Source organism: Castor canadensis, chromosome X, assembly GCF_047511655.1.
Source record: "Castor canadensis chromosome X, mCasCan1.hap1v2, whole genome shotgun sequence".
NCBI lineage: Eukaryota > Metazoa > Chordata > Mammalia > Rodentia > Castoridae > Castor > Castor canadensis.
The window spans coordinates 25,889,772-25,915,590 of record NC_133405.1 but is presented as its reverse complement, the minus strand read 5'-3'; the positions used below and the strand labels follow the sequence as shown (position 1 = coordinate 25,915,590).

The window sequence follows — 25,819 nt, the reverse complement described above, 5'->3', positions numbered from 1 at the left end:
GCACACGAAATGTAATTATTTTTATTCTTAGTTCTTCATTATGTCCTGAACAGCTATGGGAAACAAATCAAACTCTTTTCCACATGAAGCTGGTCAGATAATTAAAGACAGATGGCATGGAGGACCCACCACAGCACTTTGCCAGACATACCCAGTATTTGCCTCTTAATTTAGAATCCTTGCATATGCCTGTTTTCTAACTACAATGTAAGCTCCCTGAGAGCAGAGACCGTGTGTTGGTCCTTCCTGGAGTTTCATTGCCTAAAATACCACGATGCTATGTGTAAACATCAGGTAAATGAATGTATGAACACAGCCACAACCCATTAGTGGGCATTTGGAAAACTCCTGGCCACAGACACCTTGCTTCCTGCATATAGAACCCTGAGGATTATCTGCACTTACACCGAGCTCTTCAGCTGACAGCCAGCTTGTTGCCCTCAGCCTCAGAAAACACTGTGGCACTAAGCAGAGAACTGCCAACCATAATTGCTAGGAGCCTTTTGCAACTGAGTTTATGAGCTTCCTACACACAGTGGCCCCAAATTTGCAATTTATGTCACTTTACAATGCATTCCTATTCAGAACATTTCATCTCTCAAAAGAGGCAATTCCAAACAATGGAAAAAGGATTATGTTAGTTTCAGAGTAACTTTGCAAAGCAGGCCTTGTCAGAGTTCTCATCTTAATCTTTTACTTTTTTTTTTTTGCTGTAGTACTGGGGCTTGAACTCAGGGCCTACACCTTGAACCACTCCAACAGCCCTTTTTTTGTGTGATAGGTATTTTTGAGATAGGGTCTTGAGAACTATTCGCCTGGGCTGGCTTCAAACAGCAACCTTCCTGATCTCTGCCTCGTGTGTAGCTAGGATTATAGACATGAGCCACTGGTGCCAAGCTTTAATCCTTTACTTTGAGTGAAATGACTACAGCTGTTTTTCACAGAACTGTCTCAGGGCTGATGGGTAGCATATTAGGAATAATTGTACTAAATGATTTTCTAAATCTTTTGGAAGAACAGAAGTCAACTGGGACATTTGTTGTTTTTTATCCATACATATAGTTAAATTATTCTTCTTTGTGTGAAGTAAAATTAGGTTTGGAATGGTTTGTAATGAAGTTGTAGCCAACTTGGCTTGGATATATAATGTGAATCTCTTTTTAAAAATAGAGCTTATTGTTATAAAGCAGACATTTCCACAACATTTTGGAAAATCCTCCAGAATATAAGATGCAGAAGAGAAGGAAGGAGGAAGGGAAGAGGGAGAAGTAGAAGGTGAAGGTAAGGAAGAGATGGAGGGAAGGAAGGAAAGAGAAAGAAATGAGGGAGGAGAGGCAGAGAGAGAGAGAAAGGAGGAAGACAGAGAGATCAACAGCTTGGTAACAATAGTTTGATGAGAAAGCTATATATTGCTAGAAGAAATAGGATTTATTTTTCCCAGAGCCATTCAAATTCACGGTTCCTCATGTGATCTATGACAAATGTGTAAGCATAGTAAAAACACATAACAACGGTAACAGCTAGCATTCATAAAATGTATGAATGCTACATGAGCATTTTGTAACCTTACAAAAGTTAGCACATTTAATTTACACAGTATCCTTAGAAGATATGCACTATCATCTCCGATTTAAAGACAGGGAAAACTAAGGCTCTGGGAGCTTATATAAACGGTCTAAAGTCAAACAGCTTAGGAGCAGAACCCTGATTTGAGCTGCATACAGTAGAGAACTAAAGAAAAGGACCACATTATATTACCTGTCTCCTCATCTGCTGATGGGACTGAGGCTAGTAGTTATTGTATGTCTTCTTCCAGTCCTGACAGTGATTTTATAAACTCTGATCTTGGCTGTTCTTTTTTTGCCTTTAAAAAGATGCAGCCTCTTCAGGCTGGAATCTGTCTCATAAAACTGGGTCTATACCTTTGTGGGGGTGGGAGGGGGTGAGAGATGGAGGTAGGAGGGAGAGAAAATAGGCGGCAAAACAAGGATGTTTAGAGACTGACTTGGAAGCACAGCTTTGTGGGTGGATACTGCATCACAGGTTTCTTTGTTAGATAACCTTCCCTTGTACAGACCCCAAAGACCCCATGGCCGCCAACAGGGAAAACAGGCTCAAATGGCCTGGGAGCACCTGCCGCCTACTCCACCGGATGCAGATTGGGATTCAGGGTGGAATCTGAGGCTCCTTGGAGCCCTCCCAAGTAAGAACCCTCCCTTTGTAGCACATCTGTTCCACTGAAGGACGCTGGCTCCTCCTGCAGGCCTGTCCTGGGAATAACCTCTGTTTTCCTTTCTCCTGTTCTTCTCATCTGGGATGAAAGGTCCACCCCAGGCAGTCACCCTCACCCTCTCACTCATGGCCCCCCCGAGGAGGAGAAGAAAGAATCATTGAGATAAGGGCCTGTCCCCCTTCTGCTTCTGGCCAATTACTCTGAGCCTAAGCAGCAACCCTGTTGGAGGCAGGTTTGATGAACTATTCATCACAATTCTAAATAATTCATTTTCCTTTGAGAGCCAGCAGCCCACAGGAGCTGTGAGGTTTTCTTAAGTTGACACCTTATGAGAGATGAAAAATAAAGCAAAAGCCTCCTGTTAGAGAAACTATGGTTGCTTTATATGCCGTTTCCTGCATCGCCTTTCCCATAGTACAGGGCTCTTCTGCTTGGCCGCCCCAGTCCTTGTGATCTATTGTTTTCTTTGCTTTCTGTTATTTCAAATAACTCCTCTTTGTTGGATCTGCTAGACAGAGCTCCCAGCATTCTCTTTATCTCTTCTGGCCCCATGGGATTCAGTGTGTTACAACCCAGATCCCTTTAGTCTACAAGAGCAAGAAATGGGCTCAAGACTTTGTGCACGGGGGCCGGGGCAGGGGTTGTCCCCATCACATTTCAGAGAGTTCAGTATTTCTGTCTCCCCTTTTGTTCTGACTGACTTTCTTGGTAGGGCTCCACTGTTTGCCATTCTGCAAACATCTCTTTTCCTTCCCTGGTTTTTCAGTGAAACATTCTCAGACCTCCCCTCTGGGCTGGGTAGGACCACACACATTATTGTCTGAGACTTCTTTTCCTCTGTCCCCAGTCACTCACGTACATATTTTATACACAGGAAGCAGGCAGGCAACAGAGATTGTGAGGGTGGAAGTTCTCAGGCTAAGACTAATTATCTTCTCTAGAATTGACCCTGCCTCCTCCTGCTGACCTCGCAGCTCTGGGGCTCTGATTGCACCCTGGCAATCATGGTACTGCCCCCCATGTACCACCCTGCAGAGGAAATGGAGGAGAGCATTGCTATGGGACCCCCTGCCCCCATCCACACTGACCTTTGCCTACTACCTTTCTTGTTTCTCCTACCTGCATATCTTTTAGAAAACTCAACGGGTTTAGAATCAAAGTTACTAATAGGGTTTAGGGAAAACCAAAAGGACACTTGCCTCCAAATAGTTTAGCCTTCAAATTCACCCTGCTTTGACAAAGCATCACATGAGAAAACAAATGAAATTAAAAATTGCACTTACTTAGCAAGCAGAAATCCTCATTGATCAAGGGGAACAAGCAAGCACCTTGAGGCATGCCTCCCTTTAAGCAAATATAATGAGGAAATTCAGATTTATAAAATGCTTTCTATTTAGAGCCAATAACTCTATTTCATTTCAAAAATATTTCAACATATATTTGTCAGTAATGCTCCTGGTTTTTAAGACCAGGATTACTTTAATTAGCAAAGTTGGTGAGTATAGAATAATTTTTACAAAGCTAAATATCAAAAGGCACTTAGACTGAGGACCATGCTGATGGCTCATGCCTTATAATCCTAGCTACTCAGTAGGCAGAGATTAGGAGGATCACAGAATGAGGCCAACCCAAGGAAAAAGTTAGGAAGATCCCAACTCATCAAAACAAGCCAGGCTTGGTGGTGTATGTCTAGTCTCAGCTAGGTAGGAGGAGAAGGTAAGAGGATCATGGTTAGTGGCTGGCCTGGGCAAAAAGTGACAGCCATCTAAAAATTAGCTAAAGCATAAAAAGGCTGGAGGCATGGCTCAAGTGGTTGAGTGCTTGTATAGCAAGTGGAAGTACCAAGGTTCGAACCCCAGTACCACAAAAAAAATTATATATATATATATATATATACATGGAGGTAGTGAGAGAATTTAAATGAATGGAACTTGCTAGATGTGCTCATAGTGTACCAAGCCATAGTCTTGTCTTGGGATACTTAATTACTCTTTCTGTGTGTGTGTGTGTGTGTGTGTGTGTGTGTGTTGTATGTATTATTTTTTTGGGGGAAAGGATACAGTTTCACAACAGCAGAAGGATGAGCAGTGGTTTAATTAGTAAAAGACAGTGCTTGTGATTGTTAAATTTTTTAACTTGACTGGGCCACAGTATACTCAGATATTTGGTCAAACATTATTCTGGGTTTGTCTATGAGGGTATTTCTGGATGAGATTAACATTTGAATTGATAGACTTAGTAAAGCTGATTACCCTCCACAGTGTGGGTAGCCCTATCCAATCACTTGAAGGCATGAATAGGAGAAAAAGGCTGACCCTCCCCCTCCTGTGAGTAGGAGGGGATTCTTCTTGTCTGGTTGCCTTCAAGTCAGGATATCAGTCCTTTCCTGCCCTTGGATGTAAACTGAAATATTGGTTCTTCCTGGGTCTTGAGTCTCGTGTGTGTGTGTGTGTGTGTGTGTGTGTGTGTGTGTGTGTGTGAAATGGAGAGAGAGAGAGAGAAAGAGAGAGAGAGAGAGAGAGAGAGATCCTATTGACTCTGTTTCTCCAGTAAATGCTGACAAATATAGTCCCTATGTTTTAGAATAGTGGCCTCCATATCTTTATGACTCCATCACAGGTAAATATTTTTAGTATCCTCCCCTAATAGTTGGGTATTTATTTATAAAATATGAATGTGTGTATATATGTGAAAGATGGGAGGGGGCATGGGGAAAAGTGACGCTAACCTTTAAGAAGCAGAATAGACAGACTTTGACACCAAATTGACTGAAAATCAAATCTTGATTTTACTAGTTAGCAGCTGTGTGCTGTTGGGTGAGCTACTCAACCTCTCTGCACCTCAATTGCCTCATCTACAACATGAATGTTATTAGGCTATTATTAGCACAGAATTTTGTGAGTATTAAATGACTTAACATATATAAAGTGCTTAGAACAGGGCCTGGCATGGGGAAAGACCCACATATGTGTTGTCAGGAGATTATATTATAGAAATTACAAAACTAGAAAGATTTAATGAAAAAGACACAGTAAGCATTAAGAGATACTTTAATACTATATCCCCATGTCTCTTGAAAGACCACTAATCTAGGTCATATGTAAGCAAGCTATAGTCCATGGGCCAAATCAGGCCTACTGCCTGTTGCACAGCCTATGAGTTAAAAATGATTTTTGCATTTTAAAATGGTTGAAAAAGTCACAAGAAAAAATATTTTTTACATGCAATAATTTCTATAAATAAAAATTTGTTGGAATACAGCCTTGTTCAGCCATTTATGTCTGTGGCTGCTTTTCTGGTATAGTAGCAGAGCTGAGATAGACGATATGACCCAGAAAGCCTAAAATATTTACTATCTGGTGCTTTATGGAAAAAGTTTACCAATTCCAGCTCTAGGTCACTGATTCTCAGTATCAACATCACCACTTGGATCATGTGGTAGATAAGGAGATTTCCAGGCCAAATGTACTGAATATATAGTGGAGCCTAATCATCCCCATTTGTCTAAAGCCGCTTGAGAACTCCAGCTCCATCTAAAACCATGCTTTATATATCACCAAAATTCTATCAACACCTAAATCTTTATCTCTAGTTTATAATTCCAACCAAAGTTCTGGACTCAGACATCCTAGAGCCCATTTCACATTTTCATGTGGATGACCAATTGACACTTCTGCTTAACATACTTAAAACTGGACTTCTGATTTCTCCACCTTATATGCTCTGGCAAAACGTTCACCTCCTATCTTCCCCATCTTACTCAATGGCACCACCAGTTACTTAGGCCAAAGACCTCAGAATCTTTCTTGATTACTCCTTCCCTGATCTTCCATTATTCAGAACTACTAGGAGGAATTCACTCTATTCCCAAAACTAAGGAATCCAATCACTTCCTTTCATGTCCACTATTACCACGCTAGTCCAAGACACTGGCATTGTTCACCTAGACTACTGCACTGGCCTTTCTTTTTTAATGAAGTAAGCACAATAGCTATTTATTACTTTTTAAACATAGAGTGCCTGCTTCCACTTGGTAAAATTAAATATTCAAAAAGATAAACTCGTGACTTTCAAATGAAAATAAGTGAACACATGTCAAAGATTTTAGTCAATTCACTAATTAATGCAGGGACCAATAAGATTTTAAATCTGGTTCAAAGACCATTTGAGAGGCTAAATATTTATAGATAGCATTAGAATGTGATTACTGGGTTAAATGCAGAACCCAGGGGGTTAATATGCAAGAAGGCCATAACTATAATCATAGGGGGTATCTGCCTCTATTGGGCAAAAATCTACAAGTTAACCTCTGCTTCAGTGAAGTTGTAAAATAGTTCAAACAACAGAATGGCCAAGCCTAGCACTATTCTGGAAGAAGTCTCAATAACTTATTTTGGCTGGTTCTTAAAGTTGGTTAATTTTTCTGATATACTCTTCTTCCCTATACAGACTCCTACTTCACACAGCAGCCTGGATGATCATATTCAAGCACAAACAGGGTCACAAAACTAAAGTACAAACTCCATTACTATGGCAGGGCTAAGTCATACAGAGTTCTGTAGGCCGTAATAAGAGAAGTTATATTTTACTTCTGTGACCCTGTTTATGCTTTTAAAATGATCATTTAAGCTACTGTAGAGTCCCTTATACCCATACCTCTATAACTATTCCTTTTATGAAATATACTCTCTTTGAACCACCCTCATCTGAGCATGTCATATTTCCTATTGGCACATCTTGACTAACACTCTTGGGAAGTGGTTTCACATATGTACTACTTGGCCATAGGGCAGTATAGTATCCTGGTTAAGATCTTGAGTTCTAGAGTCAAACTAGCCAGTTTGTTTGAATTATAGATCTACCATTTATTAACCTGTGTGACTTTGGACAATGTTTTTCACCTCTAAGCCTCAGTATTCTTATCTTCAAAATGGGAGTAAAGTAGTTTTTACCTCATAGAGTTGTAAGAATTAAGTGAGACAATACATGTATATGCATGACATAAGTACTTAATAAATATTTGTTAATTCTCATCCTTTTTGTAGCTCATGGCATCCACAAAAGGGGGAAGTACAGTTTGAAAATTCATTAACTAGGGTCCTGTTTATAATTTTATTGTTAAGTCTAATTGCTTGTTTGAAATAGTCTCCTGACTTCATTAAAGTAATTATTGCCTGTCAGTAAATGATGGGTTTAAATTTCTGCACATATGCTAGAATTTCACACATCTTGCACTTCACAGCAGGAACCCAATCTTAGTCAACACTTTCTTGTTCTGGCATCTGCATAGGGTCTTACTTAAGCAAAGAAATAATTATACTCCAAAATAACCATGTAAACAGGATTGTGGATCTCAGATTTCTTAACTTGCACCCTTAGAATGACCATTCTAGTTACATTATCTGCATTGGACTGTCATTAGTGCAAGTCAGTAAATCATGGTGCAAAATAAAGAACCAGAACTCCAAAGAATCAAGGCAGAGCTGAAGTTGAAAAGGTTCAGACAGAGAGAGGTACTTGCCAGCCCCTCAAATTTACTCAGCAGTCTAAGTGTGAGACAAAGTTGGTAGTAAAGGGCTCAGGTGTTAAAATCCATAAAAGCATCATGCAAGTGAGAATCAGGGAATATAGCCACTATTTAAGAAATATCTATACAATGCCTACTATGTGCAAAAATTCATAGCCGGCAGTGAAATGGGTAGGTACATGGGATATAGAAAATAAAGACAGGACAGAGAGCTAAAGTCCAAAGTCTAGGCAAACATCTTCAACCAAGAACTTTGAAGGAAAAGGCAAGAGTTCACATATCTAACATGCAATTGTAGCAGAAGACATCAAGTCCTAATAACAAAAACCTTGGTAAATATAGCCAAGCCCCCTTTCTAATCAGGGAGCTACTTCTATGCTTCTTTCCAAAGTAATCTCCTCTCCCCAGAAATGACCACCCTCAAGCTCACAAATGAAAGAATCTTAACAGTTGCAGGTGATTGGATGAAAGAAGGAAAAATGATAAATAAATTCTGGCATACATACATAAAAGGTACAAGTAAAAAAGTTTATGGTACAGCCAGGTGCCTGTAACCCTAGCTACTCAGGAGGCAGAGATCAGGAGGATCTAGGTTTGAAGCCAGCCCAAGCAAAAAAAAAAAAAAAAGGTCATGATACAAGTCCTCCTCAGTCCTGCCATAAGCCCAACAGTTTGGTTGCTCATTTTCATTTACCACATTATATTCAGACATAAATATCCTGATCAAATCAGATGACTTCATCACCAATAAAAGGAAGAGAGAAACATATGTACTGGGTTGTTTATGGGGTTGCAAAGAGAAATTCTGGACACCTTGTCCATAGTCCATTCAAGGCAAAGAAAAACAGACACATGGTCTGTGGATGAGAGAAATGAAATTAAAAAAAAGGGAGATAGCTTTGGGTTCTTTGGGTTATTTGTAACCACCCACCCTAATACTATTCCAATCCACTACTCCAGGCAGATCTTTATTATAGGGGAGGGGGAGGGATTGAGAAAAGATGAAAAAAGGTGGCCAGATCCTAAAACAAGTTTTCATAATATTAAAAGGCACCATCTGGCTTTCTTAAAACTCTAATACACAAAACTGTGAAATTGCCAGACCAAAAGTAGAGTTCTATTATCCAAATTGCAAAAGATTTTTCCTTTTTCTCACAGATAAGGACTTTCCTAAATACATCTAATTAGTTAATCATTTGCATCTAAATGCTTGGAAAAAATAAATGGTCTACTTATATTTTGTCTGGGAATGATAACCATGTATTTCACATTGTATACAATTTGCAAAATATGTCTGCCTTTGTCTTTCCCTTTGAATGTACAATTTGATCATACATACTTGGAAAGCCAAGGAATGACATATGACTTAGGTGATGCTCCCCCCAAACTAACCTTAAGACAAGAACGTGAGGGTCTATTTGGAAAGTTTATTGAAGGACTGGTAGGAAAATAGGGGAAGTGTGGCAGGGAAGAAAAGAAAGTCAACAGAGGTGCACTACTAAGTGTAATCATTGTGAGTAATTAGTGCTCAAATCCATTAGAGAACTCTGTATGATAATGCAGGGAGTGGGGGTTTTATTTGCCAATTCCCCCAGTACTTAGTTGAGGGCTATTTAATTAGCAAAGGAAAGAGTGTTAACTTCCTAAGAACAGAGACTCCACAGACCCAGAGAAATCACACAAGCCCTGCATCCCAGGTACTTGTTAGTTAAGTGTCAGGTGGATGTGCACAGAAATATGAGTGGAGCACCAACAGTGTCTTCTGCAAAACACAACTTTGTCCAGCTACTTGCAGGATAAAAGAATAAGTTCAATGACACATCAAGGAATCTTCTAACTCTGTGATTCTTTGAACATACAAAGAAAACATTTAAAATTGTTTTAATTGCTATAATATGCAAATATACATACTCATAAAAGAACTCAGAACTGATGAAAGTTTCAAGGAGGCAAGGATACCAAATACTGGGGGCTCACATCTGTAATCCTAACTACTTGGGAGGCTGAGATTGGGAATATCACAGCTAAAGGCCAGCCCAGGCAAATAGTTCATGAGACACCTACACACACACAGGCCTGGTGGTGTGCACCTGTCTTTCCATACTAAAAGGAGATTGAGATTGAGAGGATCATGGTTCCAGACCAGTCCATGTGAAAACATTTGTGAGACTACACCTCAGCAGAAAAAAGCTGGTTGTGGTGGTACACTCCTGTATCCCAGCAATGGTGGGAAATGTAAAATAGAATGGTGGTTCAGCCTTATTGAGCAAAAAGCAAGACCCTATCTCCATACACTGAGAAAATCCTTTGGACACTGACTTTGGAATTAAAAATAAAGGTCAGGTCTGTAAAATAGGTCCTGTTGTGGGGGAGTGAGTACTTGTGGGAGAAGCAAGGGTGGAAGGAATACAGGAGGGTGTATATGGTCAACATGCTTTGCATACATAGGTGAAATAGAACAATGAAACCTTTTGCAATTGTTTTAGGTGGGAAGGGAAGGGAATGAGAGGAAGACACAGTGGGTGCCAAAATAACCAATGTTCAACGTGAGATTATTCAGAAATGTCACAACAAACCCACCCTGTACACAATTAATGTATGCTAATTAAAATTTTTGAAAAAGACCCTATCTCCAAAATAACCAGAGCAAAAAGGTTTGAGGCCATGGCTCAAGCAGTAGAGCACCTGCCTCAGAAACATAAAGCCCTGAGTTCAAACTCCAGCACTGCCAAAAAAAAAGGAGAAGAAGGCAAGGACCATGGATATCTGGTGGACTACTATAAACCCCTTGTTCATCCTGTGCCCCATACTGTATCTGGAACATAGAATGCTTTCTGATCAATCAATATTTGTTGAACACATTAATAAGCAGGGAATCATAATCAAAAGACTATTATTAAATTCAGTTCATGTTTACACTTCTCTGGCTGACTAGTCATCTACAATCTTTTGTTTATTCAAACAGAAGTCACTTTTCTAGCAGAGGTCAGTGAATATTTTACAGAATCACAATTATCTGTGAAGAAAAGAGTTTCTCTTTAAGCTAACAACTGACTTCATTTTACAGTAGCATGAAAGAAAGGTTCTTAATTAATTTGCTAATAGTTTTTCCCTGTTTATGGTCATTAACTCCAGTTGAATCTTTAACCATAACACATTGTGTGCATATATCTATGCCATGTACAGATATATTTGCATACATATAAATAAATGAGAGACCATGGAAATAGGTTGGTTTTATCTTTATCTATTTTCTTTGATGGTACACGCCCACGTTTTGACAATTGGTTTAGCACAATTTAGCTACAAGTACTTAAAATATTCTTCCACGTGAAGATGTAACATAATATCTTTCCACAAGCTGCAGGAAGAAAGTTCACAAGAAAATTAGGGCAATTTTGCATAGCAACTTGTGTATTTACATATCAACAATCCATTTAATGAAGAGCACTAAAAATAGCAGATCAAGTAAGTCCAGAAGCTGCACACACAACACATCCTGCTAAATTCAAAACAATACCAGTGGAGCAAGCCTGGTTTGTGTTCTAATATTGGAAAATTCCAATGTTTCTTAAAAAAACAAAAAACCTTCTGACTTGCCTTCTTCAGACTAGAAGGAACTGTACGCTGATCACATAGGATGTAGTCCTTATCTCTAAATCTCAGCTACCCCAGTAAACTCACTTTCATCCTAAAGTACTGTCCTGGTCCTGACTCAGTCAATTAGTCATCAGTGACCAATTTCAAGCTGAACACTGAACTAAACATTACCTTAGAAAGACAAAAGAAATAAGATCCAGCTCCTGCCCTTGAAGAGTTACAACATGATTACTTATTTTTTTTATTGTCGTGCTGGCTGGGATACATTGTGGCATGATTGCTTATAAGGGACACATTTTTAAATAATAACAACCCTTAAAAACGCTTTTAAATGCCAAGTGCCAGTGGCACACACCTGTAATCCTAGCTACTCAGGAGGCAGAGATCAGAAGGATCATGGTTCAAAGCCAGCCCAGGCAAATAGTTTGAAAGACCCTATCTCAAAAAAACCCTTCACAAAAAAGGGTTGGTGGAGTGGCTCAAGGTGTAGCCCTTGAGTTAAAGCCCCACTACCAAAAAATGCTTTAAAAGCAACATCAAACAATGCCAATTAAGGGTGGCTAGAGGAAGAATGAAAAGGATTACGGTTGAAATCTAAAAACCCATAAAGTGGGTGGAGGAGAAAAGTAAATACTTACTGACAAATCTTAAAATAGTTGTACTAGCAAAGGGGTTACAACCAGTTGCCTCAGATGGAAGCAGTTTGTAGGTCATTTGGCCAGTGTATTTCTAAATTATTGGTTTTGAATGACTGTAAGTTAAACGTAGCTTCTTGTGTTAGCTTCCCATTACAGTAACAAGAAAATCAACTTATAAACAAAAACGGTTTATTTGGGCCCATGATTTTGGAGGTTTCAGTCCATGGTTGGTTCATCTTGTTGCCTTTGGCATGTGGTGAGGCAGCACATTGAGGGAAAGGAGGCTGCTCATTTCATGGCAGTCAAGAAGTGAAAGAGAGAGAAAAGGGCTATTGTACCTTTCACGCTTCACTCCAAACATACTGAATTAGAATCTGAATTTTAACAGTATTTTAGTTGATTCATATATGCCTTAAAATTTGAGTGCCACTAGTTTAGGATGCATGAAAGAAAGCCCTGCTTCAGTCAAAAGGAACTATACTACCAATTAACTGATAGTACAGTGTGAAAATAAAAGGTTCAAGAAAGTTGAGATCAGGTGACTAAATATAAGCAATGTGCATCCTTTAAAGCAGTGGGTCTTAAACACCAGTGTCCATCAGAATTATCTGAAGTTCTTACAGACTGTCTGCCCTACCTTAAGATTCTGACTGGGGAGATGTGAACCTATATCACAGTGAACTCACTTTCAAAAAGGCACACACAAGTGATGCTAATGACTATGGGCTGAATTGTGGCCCCCAACCAAACTCACATATTGAATTGCCTCCTAATGAGGTTATGTTTGAAGATAGGGCCTTCAAGAGGTAATTAATTTTAAGGAGGTCATAAGGGTGGGACCCTAAGCAGATAGGATTGGTAGCCTTATGAAAGGAAGAGGGAGAGTATTCTCTTTTATTTCCATCCTTCTCCTTCCTTCCCCATCTCTATGTTTGCTCAGCAGAAAGGTTATGTGAGCATAAAACAGCCATCTGCAAGCTAGGAAATGGGTCCTCACAACAAATTAACCATTCTGACACCCTGACTTTGGATTTCCCAGCTTCTAGTACTGCAAGAAAATCAATTTATTTTCTTTAAGCATCCTAGTCTATGATATTTTTGCTCAAGCTGAATAAAATACCGATGCAGATGGTCCTAAACCTCATGTTGCACTGGACAGACCCCCTTATTACCTGGGAATCCCAAAAAATGTGGATGGTTCCTTGAGATTTTATACCCCACCACCTTTGAAGATTTTAGTGAAAGATCCCAGTAAAGTTCACCATCATACATAGAAGTAAAGGAGCAGGAAAGCATGATGGTTCGGTTGTCACCATTGGAGTAGAATAGCCTAAGCAGCCTGAGCAGGGCACTGTGATGCTGAAGATTGAATAGTGTTCTTAATGGCAAAAATAGAGAGGAAGGAGATTCCAGGTGGCCCATCTTCCTCCCCCCTCCCTGTGGACTGCCATTTAGGCTCACTTTCCACTCTAGACCCCAGTTCTGACATGACCTCCAATCCTTATCCCTAAACATAATTTCTGTGGGGGTTGATGTTATGGCTGGTACCGGTGTGAGTAATTTTTGTTGTTGGTTTGCTCTGGGTTTTCTGCTTTTTTGCAACTTCAATGCAAGTGCACAAATTCAAAGTACAAGCCCTAGGTCCTTCCCATCACTTCCAGCCAAGCTGCTGCAGTTCAGTGCTCCCCAACTCTCTACTGCACCCCAGACATGATGTCTCCCATTTTTCCCATCCCCATAGCAACAGAAGAGGTCACATCTATTGGGACTGAGATACGAAGACCAAGGAAGGCCCAGGCTTTAGGGAGAAGCAAGGATTTCCATAGACAGATAGAGGTAAAAAGCTTCCTAGTAAAAACAAAGGAATAAATACTATAGAACATTGCTTTTCAAACTTTATTATATATCAGTGTCATCTAGAAATCTGGTTATAATGCAGATTGGGAAGTACCATTCTGATTCAGTGTATCAGAGGTGAGGCCCGTGAATCTTCAGTTTAATCAGTATTTCAGGTGATTTTGATGCAGGTAATCAAAGGACCACATTGGGAGAGCCACTATTTAAATCTACTGCTTCAGCAGCACAATCCTCCTTCATACAGATGTGACATTATACATCTGAACTGTAATTTAAATAAGAGAAATGAACTCTTTCCTGTTATGGACAAAGAAGAATAAGGAGCCCTGTAAAATATTCTTTAAATGAAGGATGGAAACTGATAGAGAAGAGGCCTGAGGATAGAGTTTCAAAGATGATAGCCATTCACCCCAGAGTTCTAACTTCTTTCCTAACATCCGAAAGCAGACATTGTTATTGGTTTCTCACAGGTGACCTATTATTTTGCTCCTTCTAAAGTAGCTGTTTTTCCTATCTGTGTCGTTGCTCTAGACCAGAAAACTTCCACATTGCCACCAGATTTTTCTTTAAAACAAAAAATCTGATCATGCTTCTCCTTTGTTTAAGAATTATAGAATAATATTTCTCAAATGTCTGTGTACACTGTCTGGGGAATTTATTTTTAAATGCATATTCTTGGGCCTGATACCTGACACCCCTTCATACATAATTGCAAGGTTTTAATTCTGTAGATTTAGGATAAGGTCCAGGAATATTCATGTAATTCTGACACAAACTCTATATAGATTAATTCTCATAAATTCATGTATCCCAGGAACCAGCTGCACTGATCACTGGGGCCTTCAGAATACACCACTCAATTCTTAGGATTTTCCAGCTCTGCAATGAATGCATAGGGGAGATATTCAGGGACTAAGAATCTTCCTGAGTTTAGGAAAGTCCATAGGCTTAGACATTTTTAACCAGGATTGCAGCATGATAAAAACATTGGAAACTATTTGAGGAACATATATGAACACAACTAGGGAGAAGATAGGATTAGACTCAGAACAAATAAGCAGAAAGTGAAGATCCCTGGAAGTAAAATCAATGGGGTTCCTAAAAGAGAACCTTAGTTTTGTTTTTCTTGTGTGTGTTGCCTTCAAGAACTTTAGTGGAAGTAGAAGCCTTTAAAAATATAGTTTTGGCAAGAGAGAAGTAATCAAAAATCCTTCCTCAGGAAAGGAATGGATGGATCTGAGAGACTAGGTACTTTGTAAGAATCCAGTCCAGAATATGCAACTCCATTCTCATGCTGCACTTTGAGTCAGAGTAAAAGCAAAAAGAAAGGACAAGCAAGGAGCAAAGCAGAAAAAAAATTCAGTACCTAGGGGATTGGTGGGGGTGGGGGACTTGTGGGGAGAAACTGATGAGGATTTAGAGCAGGATTGTTTTTAATTATGTAAGGAAATAATTCGACAGCATTAAGTGCCACATCACACCAGAGACTGAGAGAAGCAGCCCTGCCCAATAACACATGCCATATGGCAAGTTAGAAGCCAAGTGTGCCTGGCACCCTCAGCTCAGAAAAAAAAAGGCTACCTTTCAGAAGCTGACAATTTTGCAGACCACCTGGGGTTCTTTCATTGTGACATCCGCTGGGACCTGAGACTGCATCATTTCTCCCAGCAAGGGCTGGTGGATGTGTCAAGCATAGGTGGGTTTTTCAAATTACATGTTTTAGTGCAGCCAACAATGAGGTAGTCAGCTTGTTTAAAAGGAAGAAGTTGCACTGATTTCAGTTTGGGACAGTAAAGCTACTTTAGTAGAAATCATCACTAATAAAACCTAATATGGGGGCTTTTCATGATGCCCCTGATAGTATTGCTCACTGCAACTACTTTAGATTTTTGCTACTATACTTCAGTAGATGAGGTGTAGAACCTTCCTCCGGACTTGTCATTTTATTTTCATGTCACATATGCACACAAGCATATAAACACTCAACCCCCTGTCCTGTGTGCCATCCACTTAAGCAAGTGATTGCTAATCTAGTAACCACATCCCAGGGCACTAGTGCCCTAGTGATCACACACAAACATGCAAGGTAAAAAGCATAGGAGTTAGCAGTCAAACAGCTGGGTTCTGATTCCAGCTCCATCACCTGCCTGACCTTGAGTAAATTATTTAACCACTGTATGCCTCCATTTTCTCATCCACAAACCAGATGTTTTGCCAGGATTCAAAGGGTTTTGCCAGTACTCAATGAGATAATGTATGTCTAGCATTTAGCACAGAGCCCATCTTACAACAAATGTCCTGCAGCTTTTAGTCATTTTGATGTTGCCACTGATGTCACTCCTCTCCAGCACTGTTCCTATTTCATCAGGGAAGTTCTAGAGACACATTAGCAATGATCTTTCCGGGTCTTAGGGAGAAGCCATGAGGGCAGTTTAGCTTTGGACTTTGTTGATTCCAGCACACTCAGGGCAGAACTCATCAAAAATCCTGGATCTTTCCTCACTGGTGGCTTGGACCATGCCTTTTGTGTTTCTATTTCCCAGTCCATAAGATGGGATTGTACTAAGGCCAAATGGTCTCTTCAGATGAAAGGAAAGAAAAACATCCTAAAGAAAACACAAGGTGGGACTGCTTTAGTCCTTTGTATTTCTCAGTGTGCTATTTTTGGCATTCTGTCCTCACAGTATGTCTCTGTTTTTCATTCTTTGCCAGAACCAAATTCCAATTAGGAGTTCATCAACAGTAGGAATTCTGCTTCAGAGAATAAAATAATTGTGACATGTTTGTTTTAAAGCCGATTTTTACTTAATAAACCATCTGTTGTGGATAAACTGGTGCCTTATAAAAATTCTTTCATAAACAAATCAGGAAGTTTAAAGGTCTGAAACAGTATCTATGTATAGACAACCATTATACTTATGGTAGAATATATATTAACATGTCAGACTACATGTATAGCAGGTAATTAGGTGTCTAATTAAACTTCTGATCTGGACAGTTAGGAAATGTCCTAAATCTCATCTATCAATTTGATTTTGAAAAAGGGGGAAGACCAGTTCAATATGAGATATTACACGCACAACATCAATGAACAAGCAAACTATAAACACACAGGGACCAAATTAAAGAGGTGCTGAGAAAGGTTCTGTTTTCTAGAGAGAAGACATTGCACCCTTAAGGTGAAGTGATCAATGGTCCTTTCAGGCAAAAGATAAAGAGTTAGATACATAGAAACAGCTAGTAAAACAGTGGTTACAGGGCCAGAGTTTGGAAGTAAATAAGGAGATACAAGTCAAAGGGCATAAAGTTGCCATTAAATGGGACAAGTTTAGGGATCTAATGTACAGTATGAAGACTACACTTAATAATATTGAATTATATACTAGACATTTGCTGAGTATAGATTTTACCACATACCCAAACAAAAGAGATGAAAGATATGTTAATTTCCTTGACCCTGGTAGCCATTCGACTATGTATATGTATATAAAAACATCAGCTTATAAATCTTGAATTATATACAATTAAAAACTGAAAAATAAAAACCCTGGGCATCTCGCACTAGGGCACAGAAGTTTTAAGCAGTGTACAAAGAAATCTCCAGTGAATACTCGCAGAGGCTTCTATTTAACTCATCACCCCCATTCCAATTTTGGGTTAAGTAGATTACAGTTAAATTAATCTGGTCAATTAATAACACTAATGAGAGAGGAATTGATGGTCCAGATACATTTAATTTTGCCATAACTAGAACTCATTGCCACTATAGTCATGGTATATAAGATCCTCAGGTAATAAGTGCAAATGGTATCAGGAAAAAAAAGAGATTAAGACAGAAGAATATGTAAAAAAAAATTACAGACATGTTGCAAACTCCTCATCATAAATATCAACATCCACACTTCAAGCCTATTTCAGGCAAAGAGGCTTTTATAAAACTTTTATAAGGAACACTTTCCCAGTGCCCTTCCATTAAATCTGCGTCCCTCTCAGGCATAACACATATAAGTGTTAGTGGTAGAAGGAAGACCACAAGAGATAGTATAAATTACCTTGGTGTTACGTCATTCAATTTTTGTCCATGATGGTCTCTGATACCATCTTTTCTATCTTGTCTCATTTGTTGATTTTCAAACTAGGCCATAACAGGACCCCTTGCCATCCATGCCAAACTTCAAAACTTCTATATTCTATATTTCTATGTACTACATTAGAAAAATATAAGTTCTTCTCTTTCCCATCTTTACTATCCTTTGCAGATGAGTGACCATGGAGTGCAAACTGTGGATGTTGGACATCGGTATTTCAGTTCAATTATGTAGGGAAGGAAGAGACAAAGGGATGAATGGTCATTGTAGACTTTCTGATAATCAGGATCCAGGTAGGGAATGGGGGTTGGAGCAATGTTTAAAAGGTTTCTGTACCTTCTTCCTAATTCACTGTTAGTTCTATTTTTATTAGCATATTATAGTTGTGCTTGGAGTACATTGTGACATTTACAAAAGTGCTTACAATATATCTTAGATTCACCCCTTCCATCTTTCTCCCTTATCTCCCCCTTCTTAGAACAGTTTTAACAGGTCTCATTATTCCATTTTCATGCATTAATACATAGTACTTCCACCATATTTATCCTACACCATTTCCTTATGCCCTCTCCCCTCCCACTGATACCAACCCCCAAACAGGGACTTGTTTTACCTTCCTGTCCTTAATATTTTTTTTTATTCAGGGGAGAGCACGAACACAGTCCCCCACTACCACAAATTATGTAGTCGAGTTTCCCACATTTGGGGAAATTGCAGGGGTCAACACATCCAGAGTGCAACGGATAAGCCTCACCCTGGGAAAACCACTTCGTGATCATGGTATCTCCCCTGACAGGTAAGTATCCTTATTTTTTTTTTAAAAGACATTTTTTGTTTGTTTATGATGGCTATACTGGGAGTTTTATTCTGACATTTCCAAATACATATGTTTTATATCCTGAATTGGTTCACCCCCAATTATTCTCTTTTCTACCTTAGTCTCCTTCTTATGGTAATTTCAACAGATTTGAATGTTCCATATTCATACTTGTATGGAAAGTACATCAACCATATTCTATCTTAGTATTAGATTTTTTTTTTGCTACGCAGCCCTGGCTGACTTGAAATCTTGATCTTACTGCTTCAGCCTCCTGAGTGTTAGAATTACTGACACGAGCCACCACACTCAGCCAATATTAGAGTTTTCTATAATTAATATCTGAGTGTTATTCATAAAATAACATTATTAATAGTAATATTCATTATTAGGATGGTAATATAGTAGTGACCTTTGAAGAGATCACACATAGGTATTTGCTTTCTAATTTATTAGTTACAAGAATGGTAGGTATCCCAAGCAATGGAAAAAAGGACATTGGTATGGGTTTTCTAGTGTCCATCAAATAGACCCAGTGTAGTACCTAACTAAAGCAAAGTAGGACTCTGAATTCAAAGCATCTCGCCATGAATCTCGTGGGCCATACCATGCTATTCTGCCTCAAAAGCAAGTGGCAACTAGAAATCCTCTCATGCTTTCTCAGAGTGACTGAGCCAATGTTCTTCAGTCCAATTTATGAGTACATAATGTCAGCTGCCAAGTCCAGGTTGCACTTTTCACAGTCACTACATTTTAGCCACTGAGAGTTTCTACAAACATTGCAGATGTTCTGACCCAAGAAGCAATTTTCCCAGTAAGGATATCCCTGCCAGGCTTTCAGTGTGTAGACATAAACAAAAATAAGACCCAACTGCAGCTGCACTACCCACTGTCCCCTGACAACTGGAAACTAATGCACTGTTGGCAGAACTTTAATCTCCAGCCTTGGCAACCCTCTTGGTGCATCTAATTACCATCACCCCAATTACTCAGTGTCCCAGCTACCCAGTAAAGAGAAACAGGCTAAGGCAGCTCCTCTTAGTGCCTTTTCCTATGAGGTGATCTCTGTGGGTACATGATCACAGATGAATCCAGGACTGTTGGTTTTCCAAGGTCCAAATGGAGTTGGTGGTATCCATCAGGAACCTAGGAGTTATTAATCTCAGGACTTTCCTTTCAAGCTGAAGAATGCCTCTTCACTGGTTCCTGTTATTAATGTATACAGCCAATTCAAAGCACAGAGCTTCCATGCCAAGATTTCACTTTGGGATTTCTTTATCTTTTCCAGCCTGCTCTGTAGCTCACATCATGGAGAGGGGGAGGCAAGGAGTCAGAGAAGGAGAAGAATGGGAAAAGAAAGAAATATAATTTTTTGTAACTAAAGCCTATCTTATAACAAAAATGAGGGGAGGATCCAAGATAGCAGATAAGGTAGGGAATCAGAATTCCTGAGCTCTGTGACTCCAGAAACCACCCCAAGACATGGGAGCTACACTTGGGTAATTCTGATTGTTTCTAACCAAAATAATAATCACCAACATAGGTGCACATAAAATTGGAGAACTAACCCTTAAAACAGCTTTTAATTGTACTAACAGCCAGAAAAATCCAGGCATGGCACTGCCAATAGGGCATGTCTGCCCTGGGGGGGGTAAAGCCCCTTAGCCGTTTCTCCCTTTTCTTTCCTTTTTTCCTTTCTTTTCCAATAAGCAGAAGATAGGGCATCAATCAGAATCAAACACTGCGACATCCCGGACCCCTAACCCATGGAAGCCTACATATACCACACTGCACTGTACCCAGTCCCAGTAAGTGTCTGCCTTGAGAAAAGTGGCACACCATCTCTCCCTGCTGGCCAGTTTCAAAGCTGCCTGCATAAACCTTTAGACCCAACAGGTGAGCAACACATACCACACATGACTCCCTTACCCACCCCCCAGAAACGTAATCCAAGAACATCCCTTGGGCAGACTGAACCCCCACCCAAACAAAACTGAAAAGCATAGATAGTGAATTGTAATCTAACATCTACAGTGGGGGTGGGGTGGAACGCTGAACCTGCCTTGAAGAACAGGGGTGGGGCAAGGAGCCAAACTTTGAGCAAACTAAAGTGGGACAAGTACAAAGGCTGAGAGCAGGGGTGGGGTGACAAGCCAATCTCCCAAAGTAGGGCTGCGGTGGATCCCTGATCTCATGGACCTGAGGGCAGTATTCAAAACTGAACTGCCCCACCATGCTGGAGGAGGAGCTGACAGAGTTGCAGCTGCCACCTCGTGAAAAAAAAACAACATATCTGGTCACCTTGCACAAACTGGCAGTGAGTTACCTCAGGTTCTAATTGCAACCTGCCCAATGAACAGAAGGAACCAAATACTGCTCACAAGCCAATCACCTGGTGAGACCACTTCAGTGCTCCCGTTTGTAACAGACAGCACATAAGGCCAAGGAAAGTGGACAAAACCCTCCAGCCATCTCTCCAACAAGCTGTCTGACAAGAGGGGCAGAACTCTTCCCCACAAAGCCCAGAATACCAAGCGTCAATACCAGGATTGGATGCCAAAGGAATAAGGCCAGAACTTTTACCAAGCAGACTGAAATTTTTGTTGTGGCTGTACCTATTACCTTTTCCATCACTATTTTCTTATCCTTATTCTTACCCCCTTCCCTTTCCCTCCTTTTTATGTTCTATAATCCATTGTTCTCCCTCCCAACTACTCTTTCCACTCCTTATCATCCACTTTCTCCCCCTGTGTTCACCTCCCCCAATCCTTTCCCAATCTGTCCCCACACTACCCCTCCCTCCTACACACTCACCACCCTCTGACTAGCCTACTGCATCAACTGTACACACTCCCAGCCCCCTGCAAAACCTGACACAAGCACCCTCCACTACAACATCGGTAATACACACAAACACACAAAAGGGCCACAAAACACAACAGCCCCGACACTTCTTCCCCCACCCACCCCACTTACCCTTTCTGCCTCCCCTTTTAGCACCACCTTTACTAATTACCAAAGTTTCTATCTCTAACCAAACAACCATTAGAACTCCCCCTCAACTCCCACTGTTTATAGATATTATCACCAAGGGGTTTTCTACATACGATATAAACAAATGGCCTGGCATTGAACCTGTGAATTTGTCATTGCTAATTTATACCCCCAGGCCAGGGACAGAAATACCAGATTGCCTAACTAACAACCATGTTAGTCACAACACAAAAATTAAATCAAGGGGTAGAAAACAATTAAAACCACCAACTAGCCAATTAAGAACATAGTTGCCCAGCACCAATTGGAGTGATGGGGAGAAGAAGAGGGAAGGAAACTACACTCCTCAAAAAAATAATTCAATAGCGAATTTAGCAGGAAATGAAGAAAATGGATACCTAGTTCCTGACCCCAACAAAACAATGATAAATGTCACTAATGATCCCAGTGATGTCCACAGAAAAATCCCTCAAGGAGGAAATCATGAAAGAGATCACTGAGAAACTCATGGAGAAGCTACAAGACATGATTAACCAGAAAGTACAAGATGTACTCAAGAAATTTCAAGACACACAAAAAAAAAGAAAAAAAAATTGAGAAGACACAGAAACAACTAAATGAACTCAGAGCAGACTTCAACTAACACCAAAGTGAAACAAAGGAAATTATAAAAAGGGAGATATATGAAATAAAGAAGACAACACAAGATATAAAATAGGAGTTGAACAAAGATATGGAAAACCTCAGAAAAAAGAATCAAACCAAAATCCTGGAAATAAAAAGTCCCTTTAGTCAAACAAAAAACACAGTGGAAGGCCACTCCAGCAGACTAGAACAAGTGGAAGAAAGAATCTCAGAGCTTGAAGACAGAATAGATATTAAAGAAAAAACAGAAGAGCTCTTAGTCAAACAACTCAAGAGCTGTAAAAGGAATATGCAAGAACTCAGTGACTCCATCAAAAGACCAAACCTGAGAATCATGGGCATTGAAGAGGGAGAAGAGGTGCAAGCCAAAGAGATATGTAATATATTCAATAAAATAATAACAGAAAATTCCCCAAATCTCGAGATTTATCTGGAGATTTATGTGTTATTGGGAGATAACAACAAACACCAAGGAAATCCAGGGAATCATCAGGGACAACTTTGCGAAACTGTATTCCAATAAATTCAAAAAACTTGAAGAAATGTACAAATTTCTCGATAGTTATGACCATCCAAAACTGAACCAAGAGGTATTAACCATCTAAACAGATCTATAACATGAAATGAAATTGATGCTGCAAGAAAGAGAAGAGTCTCCCCCAAAAAGAAAAGTCTAGTACCTGATGAATTCTCTGCTGAATTCTACCAGACCTTTAAAGAAGAACTAATACCAACTCTCCTTAGACTGTTCTACAAAATAGAAAGGGAAGGAACACTGTCTAACTCATTCTATGAAGCCAGTATAACACTCATCCTGTAGCAAGGAGGAAGGCCAGAAAAGAAGCAAGCAAGTTTGTTTTCTGATAATGTAGCAAGGGGGAGAGGATGGCATAGCAGGGAGATAAAACTTAAAGAATCTGAACATGAAGGTCACTTAGCACTGAGAAAAAGCTAGCCAATAAAATAGTATGTAACCATATATGGATTAAACTTTGTTTCTTGCTTCTTTAACCTGCCTAGAATGGTATATAAGGCAAGGCCCCTTTGTTCTCTGGGCTCAGCCTTTGGATGTGAATCTGTAGCACGGAGGAGGATCAGAAGAAAAACAGACTAGGCTTGAGTTCTGATAAAGTAACAGGGAGGTAGGGATGGCATAGCAGAGAGACAAAACCTGAGGAATCTGAATGTGGAGAGGGTCATGTAATACTGGGGAGGGGAAAGTCATATAGCACTAGGGTAAAGTAGCCTATAGAATTGAATATAACCATATATGGATTAAACCTTGCTTTTTGCTTCTGTAACCTGCTTGCAAGGGTATATAAGGTGAGACCCTTGTCTTGAGGGTCAGCCTTTGGACACGAGTCCACTGGGTCTGTGCAGGCACAATAAGACATTACATCCTGCTAAACTGCCTCAGTGTCCCATATCTCAGTTTGAGATTCCCACAACAAATCCACTGAGTCACTGCTTACACACTAATAAACATTGCTTCTTGAAAAGCCTTGATGTCCCATTTTCCCATTCTTGAGTATCCTTCAACATTTCTGTGGGCTTGTCGGGGATTTGGAGATGGTGTTTTTACCTCCTTGTTGCCAGGACTTGGTATCCCCAGCTCATTGGGAGAGTGTCTCACCAGGCACCAGCAGACCTGTAGATCTGATGGAGGGAGTCACCTCTCCTGGTGCACTGGAGAGCAAGTCTCAGTTGCACAAAAGAACCTGAAGAAGACTCGGGAACCAATTGGGAGCCCCACCTGTAAGACTGGTAAGAACCCAGATTTGAATAATAGGCCTGCCTTTGGGAGGCAGAAGGGAAGCCTGATCAACTCCCAGAGAACCCTAGTAACCTTATCTGAGGTAAAACTGTGTCTCTCTCAGGTTTAGGGAGTGGGGTGAAAGTGTGTGAGACACTTCTGGGAATTAGGGAGGTTCAACACCTACCAGGTTTTCTTACCAGCAAGATAGACCAGGATGGGGAACAATACAAGTAAAAAGAAAGCACTTTGGGTAAAATGCAAGAAACATCCAGTACTTGGGGGCTTTAGTTTCCCAGGAAATAGCTATAACCCAGGTTAAGGGATGGGAACAAAAATTCAGTTCCAAAGAGGGAGACTCACAAGAGAACAGATGCATCGTCAACCATTCTACCAGATAGCCCTCTGGGTTTAATTTTAAAAGGTTTTTTTTGAGAGTGCACTCTAATTGTGTGTGTGTGTGTATGTGTGTGTGTGTGTGTGTGAATTTGTTTAAAACGCTGGACAAAATTTAATTTGCTCCTGGAATTCCAGCTCTGCATGCTTAAGTTGACATTTTTTTTCTGACATGCTTAATTTATAAAAAGTGTGTTTATATATGTGTGTGTAAGCATCCTCAAAATGGTTCTTAAACTGCTGTTATAAGGTTAATGTGATATTCAAGGTAACAAAAAAACAGGGTGTTTGTGTTAAAAATCTGTTATAATCTGCTTAAACATTTTACATATGAATATGTAAACATCTTGAGGATGGTTCTTATAGAGTCAATGTAAAAATTGTTACTTTTACTCTGCTTTACTGCTACTTTTAAGAAAACCAGTTTTCAAACATACTTCAATCAGGTCTCACTAGGATGCAGGCATTCAGAGGTTAACACTCTGGCTCAGACCAGAGGAGGGAAAAGAAAGAAAACAAAGTGGGAGGCCACAGCCCATAGCACGAATCTTAAAATTTAGGTAGTCAAAAAAAATAACCTTAGCCTATTTCATTCTGTCATAAATAAAATCTGGGATTTAATTCTCTCTTATAATACATGGGTCTATTAACAAATGGGCTTTCTATAAATTGTTTTTATACAAAAAATAATTTTAAGGTTGCTTTCTTTCTGGTTTTTTCACACAAATATAAGGCTCTAAGTTAAAAGATTTTATGAGTTATTTTCAACAAGTAACTATATATATGGTATTAAGGATATGGTTTTTAAAAATAAAAGGTTAAAAATACTTTTAAATTTAAAAAAATGGATAAAGACAAACTCCCTCAGGGGATACAAAATAAGTTGTCATGAATAGGTTGTCATAAAAATGGAGTTTATAAATGCTTTTGTAAGTCATTAAGTTGACTAAAATCTAAAAATTATATTAAAGGTTTTGTAAGGTCAAAATTTTAGTTTAACTGATGTTAAACTAAAACTTAATTCTCTAAGTTTATAACAAGGCTATCTTAAAAATATTATATTGTCCTTGGTAACAGTTACAAAAAACTGCCTTAAAAAAGGTTTTTGTTTTAAATGGAGTAATATTATTTGACATGAGTCACATGCTATGGGGAGAATGCTTACAGGAGGAATAGGGAAAGGTAGGAAACCCAAAACTTGAAAGTGTTTGATGTCCCCACTGCAGAGGAACTAATACAGTAAACTTAAAACGACAGAGGTCACTATGGGA

General features: G+C 39.6%; 1 protein-coding gene and 1 non-coding gene across 2 annotated transcripts in view; both read right to left on the bottom strand.

Annotated features, from left to right (window-relative positions):
- The window catches only part of Smarca1 (SNF2 related chromatin remodeling ATPase 1), a 630,075-nt gene that overhangs the window by 174,220 nt on the left and 430,036 nt on the right, over nucleotides 1-25,819 (bottom strand). The window lies entirely within an intron of this gene.
- Nucleotides 18,585-18,747, bottom strand: LOC141419963 (U1 spliceosomal RNA). The gene has a single exon (XR_012444689.1). It is a non-coding gene; the product is annotated as a U1 spliceosomal RNA (small nuclear RNA).